We start from the raw sequence: 9,039 nt of genomic DNA on the forward strand, positions 1-9,039 counted from the left end.
GTTTCTATCACAGGTATAGATCATTATAAGCAGTGCTAAATGATGTACATTAGAAATGAGGTTCAAATTTGGCCTAGATAAAATGGAAAATAGCCTTGTGAAGGGTTCTGTGAACCTTTATAACTGTCATTCTCTAAGAGTCAGAGCCACTAGGGAGGACTAAATATAGCTCATTGATGGTGTGAGCCCTGAGAAGGGCCAAGGTGCAGAGTCTAAGTATCGGCCTAGTCTCCTCCAGAGTACAAAATCAGCAGGCAACGGAGTAGTCGGAGTAGCTGGGGTTGAGGCAGACAGCAAACAGGTGAAATCAGAAACAAAGCCAGGTACCAAAAGGCAACAAAGAGACACAGGGGTCACAGGACCCAGGAGAGTGTCAGGGGACACAGGCAGCACTGGAACACAGGGGATAGTAGGAGACACAGGAGGACAATGGAGACATGGGTGAAACGGGGGTCATCAAAGGCACACGGGCAATGCAGGAGACACAGGGAGATGCTGGTGACACTAGACCCGCAAGACAGGAACTGCACAAGGGAACAAAACAGGGACATATCAGACTGCACAACATGGGTTTAGGACAGGAGCTGAGCAGGGAATGGCTCCGTGCACTAGTGCTGTGTCTGAGCCAGCTACTGGCCTACTGAAGGGTATTCGACCCTAAGAGAATATAGAAAATCGCTTAGTGAAGGACTCATTGAACATTACTAGTCTACTGGAAGGATCCAACGAACATTCTTGACATTAAATCCTAGTAGAAGTTAGAAAATAACCTAGTTCAAGGTTTGGAAAATGCTCTTTACATTTGTTCCCATGAATGTTTCTAACATTTGAGACAGCAAACATTAAATCCTAAGAAAAAATTGCTATTATTACATCATCCATGCTGTATGTCTATCTCCAAGCTGCAGGCAAATAGGCCTACTTACTGGATGTTGACCTAGTATTTTGCTTTACCAGGCTATTTTTTACCTTTTTAATATAGGGGAACTCTTGAGAAAGTCTAGGTCTTGGGGAACCCCTTCTATAATTACTATACCCACAGCACATTAGCATGGTGGTCAAATAGCATCATAGAGAAGAATTCTCTTACATTGCTGGCCAGTGGGAAAGAATGTCATCCTTAGCCAAAATGACTATTGGTATCGGTTAAACTGACCTGAGAGACACAAGTATCTAATTTTAAGCAACCTCTAGAAACCCATGGTGACTTTAGTCATCTTCTGGCCTGGTTATTCTAGGATAAAGTGCAGCCTAGGTGTTATAGCTGCCTTCCTTGTGTCCTGTTTTTTAGGCTAATATACTCTGGAAGAAGTCAAGACAAATTCACAAGGTAGAGCCAAGAAGCTGTGAGACAAAACTACATTGGGATCATTGTTTATAAAGTAGAGCAGGGGAAGTGACTAAGAAAAAAGAAAATCCAGCCTGCAGTTTATGCTGTAACGACCCAGGGAGCCAGAAGTCTGGCAAAAGTTGAACCATAGTAGGGAGCCCACACTAGGCAATGAAGAAAATGGGCAAATAATCAATAGTTCTCAGCAGCATAGGTAAGTACATAGGGTAATCCAGTACTAAAAGAGAGAGAATCAATGCCAAAGTCCAAGCTAAGATACATGTCTACAACTACCGCTGTAGTTTACAGTAGCAGAAAATGAGATGATGGGATAAACCACAATAATTTGGAAAAGGAAGTTGCAGGGTTTAAACACGTAGTCAGTCATCCAGGATAGTCACAGAAACAAAAACTGCTGCAAGTAATTAGGTATTCGAGCTACAAGAATCATTAGGCAAATATAAGACCAGTATCAAAAGTTTCAGTGGCAGCCAATGGCATTAAAAGATAAAACAATCCAAAAACAAGCACCTATTTTCAATTGTAATTCTGACTTCATTTCATTCACTGTAGGGTCTTCTCAAAGTGTCCAGTCAAATGCTGGATGTGAGTCTTGAAGCAATCTGGATGGACATTTATTACAAAGACCCAAACATCACCTCCACCTTCATGCAGGCTATTGAAAACATACCTTGGCTTTTAAAACCAGACGGAAAAAGCCCTTCCCTTAAAATGAACTACCCCAATGTTAAACTGGATACAGTGATCCTAAATACCTCGTCATTTACTGGCTACAAAAACAACTTTAACACAACCCCATCCATGGAAGTCTACATCAATAATATCAAAACGCCCAACGGAATCATGGAAGGAGAACTTATGGTGACAAGTATAATGGTTAGGAATCTTGGGAAAATCCTTCCTAGTCATTTTGGAGATAGCGTTGAAGGACATGACCACTCTGTGAGCAATCGTATTGTAATTAACAATGCTATGATGAGTACCCAGAGTCTCAAACGAGTCAATTTAGATATGGTCTTTGGGCGAAGGACAAACCCCAGTACCATGAAAAATACTTTTGAACAATGTGTGTTTTGGGATTATAACCTATTTGAAGGAGTTGGAGGTTGGTCAACGGAGGGATGCCGAACCTTATATAGAAGCGACATCACTATATGCAGGTGTAACCATTTGACATCCTTCTCGGTGTTGACGTCTGTTGGTGTTCATGAAGACGAAGTTCTGGAAACTCATAGACAAGTTGGAACTAGTTTTTCTATATTAAGTTTGCTTATATGCATCATTTTCTATATTGTAGAGTGGAAGACAGTAGTCAAGGACTATACTTCTTTTTACCGTCAAACGGCCATGATAAATATTTCTGTTTCTATGCTAATTGCTGATATTTGGTTCTTGTTCTCGACCTTTATAACAGAGACCCATGAAAACAAATTATGCATCGCAGCTGCTTTCTTGCAGCACTTCTTCTATTTAGCTTCATTTTACTGGATGCTGTTCCATGGACTTATTCTTCTCCACGAAATGGTCTTTGCCTTTTATCAGCTGGTCAGGAAGTTTATGATTCCCGTCATGGTGATTATTGGGTACGTCTTCCCATTTGTTATTGCAATTGTGACGTTAAGTTTAGACTACCCCAAGAAAGCATACATTGAAGAAGGTGATTGTTTTCTTGATGGAGAGAAAGGAGCTGTGTTTGCCTTTTCTGGACCAGTTCTTCTTATCACAGTCTTAAATTTTGTCGTTATTGGGGTTATGGTCTGGAGAACATTGAGGCCTCCTGAGTCAGAAGACCAAGAAGAAGAAGATGATGGGAAAGCACTGGTGACCAAGGCTATCACCATTTTGACATCAGTGTTTGGTATCACATGGATTCTAGAGACTTTAGCATTAACAGAGGAAACTCATGAGTTCTTTCAGTATGCATTTACACTTATTAACGACTACCAGGTATGTATTTAGAATGAATTTATTTAAGAACAGCAATTAGTGAATTGATTTAGCTAAATTTATCATGTATCTTTGATGGAGCAAAGATCTAGATAACATATGCACAAATCTTTCCAGATTCACGGGGCAAACCAACTTGCTTTCCAGTCAAAGTTTTTTTTTTCAGTTCATTTCAATTCAAGGATGGGTTCCCATATCAAAGAGTATGTGATCCCCACCCCAACTATGCATTTCAATAAGTTAACCCAAAAGATTGCGCTATATAAATGAATGTCAGAGCCGTGAATTGTGTTGTCTTTCATAATTCACTGTCACTGTAGACACTTACTGTAGAAATGTAGACAGGAACTGGGGAAAATTCTAACCTAAATGGGGACAGAGCTAAACCTGACCTGAATATCAAACCCTTCTTCACTCTCAGTCAAAAAAAGATTTATTGGTGTCACTAATGGGGAGAATTTTGTTAACTTACAGTCCATTCTAACCTGTGAAATAGCCAGCAAATCTCCAAAATAGAAAATAGAAAATCTCCACGGACATCATGGAAGTTCCACCTTACAATGTCATGTGATACAAAATTCTAGACATGGAAAATGGATAGGTATGGGAACTGGCATGTAGCCCAAATGACCCCTTTTATAAATGTAGTTTAAGGACACGAGACATAGATTAAAAAAAAAATCTGAATATCCAACCTAAAAAATGAACAAAGGATTGGGCCAATTGTCCATGATCAACAAATGTCCCTTCTCTGCTTGTGAGACTTGTGTTGCACAAGAAATATACTTTAAACAAACTGATACTGTCCAATAATATGTATTATTTTTATTGTGGCCCCTTAGCTCATGGTCTTTTTTTTTTTCATTTCCAGGGTGTTTTTATTTTAATATTTGGATGCCTTTTGGATAAAAAGGTAAGTTACATAAAGAAGGGGAACGGAGGATAACAATGGTAGACAGGAAACAAAAAGTTATTCAGAGTTCAAAAAGACATAAACCCACAAAATGGATTTGTGTCTTGATTCTGGGTTTGAAAGTTTGAAAGATTTGGATTTCTCATAGGAAGTAAAGTCTGTCACAAGCTGTGGTGCTGTCATTGTGTTCTAAAAACAGAACAGGTACAGGTACAAGAACTGCAAGTATATCAATCAGCTTTGTGAGCACCAAATGCCTTTGCAAACCCAGTTACCCCTCCAATGTAATAGTCACATGATCACTGTGGTGAACTGGGCATGTGCAGAGAGAAGAGCAGTGGGTGGGTTCCATCAGCTTCATCCACTACAAACTGCCTACAGAAGACTACAGGAGGGGGCGGATACATGATCAGTCACCCTGTCCATGAAGAGAGAGCAATAATAATTGGTGTTAATACAGGAAACCCTGGAACACAGGCACATTTTCATGCCAGGCTACCACACAAATTTGAAAAGATATTCACAAAGCAAAGCATCCAATCTTGATGGTTTCATTAGAGTTTTTGCCACATAAATTCCATCCATACCCTCATTGGTTCTGGTCCCGGCCCCCCCAAGGAGTGCCATCTACTGCAAGAAGGCCCACAGAACTGCATAGACCGTCGCCTTTGATAGCAGCATAAAAAAAAATTCAACAATATTGTTGACCCCTTCATTCTTACCAATTCTACCTTTACTAAAGGTGAGCAAGGAAATGCCAGTAAAAAATACATTTGTAATGAAGACTTCACACTGTGAGCTCCTTCTTCATTGGTATTTGGGTCATGTTTTCTTTCTGACTTGAGATTTGATCTGCCCACGATATGTTCTCTTCATCTACTCTCATGAGTGCCCAAAACCTGTAGTCCATTGCTGCTTGATCCAATTAGAGTTTTATCAGAACAATAGGCCTCCCTTCAATTGAAGGTAGTACAGTTGGGGTAGAAAGGCCATGTTTTAAATATTTAGATATGTAGTAGAGTCAATTTTCAATTTTCTTACACTGGTACGGAACCGTATAATGCTTTTCATGCTGTGGTGGGATCTCCAGCCTTTGCCATAAGGGTTTGTTTAGCAGCCAACAAAGATGAATGCCAAGAGTTCCAGTTTATAGTAACTAACCTTAAGTTTGGTAGACCTTCATTTGGCTTGCTCAAGTCCATAGAAATAAGTTGGTTGGAGCTATTGATCCAGTGCCCCTGATTCATCATTGAAATCCGCGATCGCTGGAAGCGCGATAATACGCGCGACCCGCGATCCGGCACTCGAGTGCGCGCGTACACTCGCATCCTGAATCTGAAGAGCAGTGGGTGGGTTCCATCAGCTTCATCCACTACAAACTGCCTACAGAAGACTACAGGAGGGGGCGGATACATGATCAGTCACCCTGTCCAAGATGGGAGAGCTATAATAATTGGTGTTAATACAGGAAACCCTGGAACACAGGCACATTTTCATGCCAGGTTACCGCACAAATTTGAAAAGATATTCACAAAGCAAAGCATCCAATCTTGATGGTTTCATTAGAGTTTTTGCCACATACATTCCATCCATACCCTCATTGGTTCTGGTCCCGGCCCCCCAAGGAGTGCCATCTACTGCAAGAAGGCCCATAGAACTGCATAAACCGTCGCCTTTGATAGCAGCATAAAAAAAAAAAATCAACAATATAGTTGACCCCTTCATTGTTACCAATTCTACCTTTACTAAAGGTGAGCAAGTAAATGCCAGTAAAAATACATTTGTAATGAAGACTTCACACTGTGAGCTCCTTCTTCATTGGTATTTGGGTCATGTTTTCTCGTCTTCTGACTTGAGATTTGATCTGCCCACGATATGTTCTCTTCATCTACTCTCATGAGTGCCCAAAACCCGTAGTCCATTGCTGCTTGATCCAATTAGAGTTTTATCGGAACAATAAGCCTCCCTTCAATTGAAGGTTGTACAGTTGGAGTAAAAAGGCTTTAAATATTTAGATATGTAGTAGAGTTTCGAATGGTCAATTTTCAATTTTCTTACACTGGTACCGAACCGTAACGCTTTTCATGCTGTGGTGGGACCTCCAGCCTTTGCCACAAGGGTTTGTTTAGCAGCAACAAAGATGAATGTCAAGAGTTCCAGTTTATGGTAACAAGCCTTAAGTTTGGTAGACCTTCATTTGGCTTCTTATGGATATGTTTGCTCAAGTCCATAGAAATAAGTTGGTTGGAGCTATTGATCCAGTGTCTCTAGTCTTTCAGCCCTTCGTGTTGAAGTTCTCCTTTAGACAGATTGGTATGATGTTGAATTTAAACTTTCTTTATCTGGATCTCTAAGAATCTTGTTTTGTCCACAGGTGAGAGAAGAGATTTCCAACTGGCTTAAAAAATTTCTGTCTCTATTCCCACCACTTAGCGGATGTGAAAATAACTCATACAATTTGGTAAGCAATTCAGATTTGGTCATCTTCACCAGATGGTGTTGGGTATGGAAAGACCAGACTGTAGGGAAGGATCAGGCTGGTAAAATATGGTTTTCTAACAAGTCTTAGAAATACAGCTTGATGTACCCATAGGCCATCATAGATCTTTTGATCTCTATGAGTTTTGTTATATGGCCCAGAACTGCATGTGTCTTGCCTACACCAAATGTGTAACTTTTAGTTTTGTATGGCCTGAACAAGGATGGAATCCCCAACATGTATTTACTAGTGCATGCATCAACTTTGGGGAGATGGAGGCATTTGTATCGTCCTGACAAAGTGAGGGAAAAACTTCTAAATTGGAGCAAAACAACATAAAAAAAAATTCGACATAACAGTATGCTGTTAGGAAATTGGAGAAAAGTTAGGACTTCTGGAGACCTACCAATTCTAATTGTTATCTGGGTGCCAGGAGGTTTCACCTCAACTTCCTGTTGACAATGTTTGGAAAAAGACCAGAAAGGCGCAATTACCCCAACCTCACCTCTTATGAAGACATCTACTAAAGTGGATTCAAAATGAATATTTAATTTCTGTAAAAAGACTGGCTGGTTGTAGCCAACTTTGACAGTCATCTACAACCTAATGATAGGGAAGAGTACATAGTGAATCATCTGTAATGAAGAAAGTCCAGTTTGCAAAAGAGTAACACCTTAGTGAAAACAAAACCTTACTATGGGTGTCTCCAGAATTCAGTCTCTCTGTGCCATTGGTATCACCATTCCTGAATACAATGATGGGTATTAAGACTGGAGATGGCCAAAGGTGGAGCTTAGTCCTAAAGGGGTGCCTTTCAAGCTAAATTGTAATTGAAAGCGAAAGCAGGTACATTGTGAGGTCTGCTCCTAGGAAGGCATTAAGGGAACACAGGATTATATACATATAATATACAATTATCAGCCAAAATGTTACAATGGCATCTGACAAGAGGTAAATCAAGTCAGTATCTTGACATAAGCCAAAGAACCAGTCAAAGCATCTCCAGGACAGGATTTGTGGGATGCTCCGTGTGTGCAGTTGTTAGTCCGTACCATAAGCGGTCCAAGGAAGATAGCCGGTAACAAGGTTATGGGTGCCCAACTGATGGCCGGCAGCCCATCTGATCCAACAGCTACAATTTAGCAGTACAAACTGCTAAAAAAATAATTGTGACCATGACAGTAAGAACAGGATGTAAAAACACACAGCCTAACTGCAGACCAGGGGAGAGCGCCAATACGGACTTCTTTTTACCACTGAAAGTACCTACAACTGGGTCAATCTAGACAATGCAGCCAAAAATAATGATTTGGTCTTGAGGAATCCCATTTTAGGTTAGATTTATTGTAGATGGCTGTGTGCGCATCAATCATCTTAGAAAAAGATTCATGCAGGATGTATGACGGGAAGAAACAAATTGGTGGATGCAGTGTGACTTGAAGAATCAACCGATCACTTCTTGGTACTAGATACTACTGTTTTGGAGATGCAAAGGAGACTTAGACAATATTATCTAAGTGGTTTTAATGTTTTGGCTGATCGATGTATTACATATGATGATGCTAAGCTTGCGCATTAAGTGTTGCTGTAACAAAACAGCTATAGTAATTTAGTTGTGTATCATCTTCACAGGAACAAGACCAAGACTCAAATATGGAGAGCATGGAGACCTATAGAAAGATAGAAAGCTGAAAATGGTGGCAGGAACTGGTGGCATGGTACATTATGTGGCCAGAAGTCCAATTGATCAGATGTTAGGCTACATTTTTTGTTGAAGACATGGTATGGCGCAAGTTCAACAAGAATGACTTCTAGAAGTGCTACCACTTCCATAAACAATACCATGTGCGCTCCTCTGCTGTGCAAATCTGTATTTAAAATATTTTATACGCTGATATTTGTTCAAAAGCTAATAAATAAAAATATAAATTAATACATTAATGAGGCTGTCTAATATTAGAGTCCTGTGTGTATTTTTTTCAATGAAAACTATGTAAAATACTTTAATCTATTTTGGTTTAAGCCTTTTGAAGTCTGTAAGGAAAGCAGCACAGAGTACTGCTCGGTGTTCTACGTTTAATATTCAGTTAAAGGACAGTTGGAGATGGGACCTGCAAGTCAAAGTGAAACCACAGCATCGGAACCTAAGGTCTCTTGTTAAATGAGGAAGTGATCTGGGAAGAACCTCTGTCTATACCAAAAAACACTATGTGAACAGGCTAGTACAAATGCTAGATTTGATCCGCAAACTTTTTACATGGGGAAACCCTTCTAAATAACTTTCACCCTTATAGATACTATATACACAGCTCACAGTACATCTACATTGGTGGTGGGTAGGAAGAATGC

Source organism: Pyxicephalus adspersus, chromosome 4, assembly GCF_032062135.1.
Source record: "Pyxicephalus adspersus chromosome 4, UCB_Pads_2.0, whole genome shotgun sequence".
In the NCBI taxonomy this organism is placed as follows: Eukaryota; Metazoa; Chordata; class Amphibia; order Anura; family Pyxicephalidae; genus Pyxicephalus; species Pyxicephalus adspersus.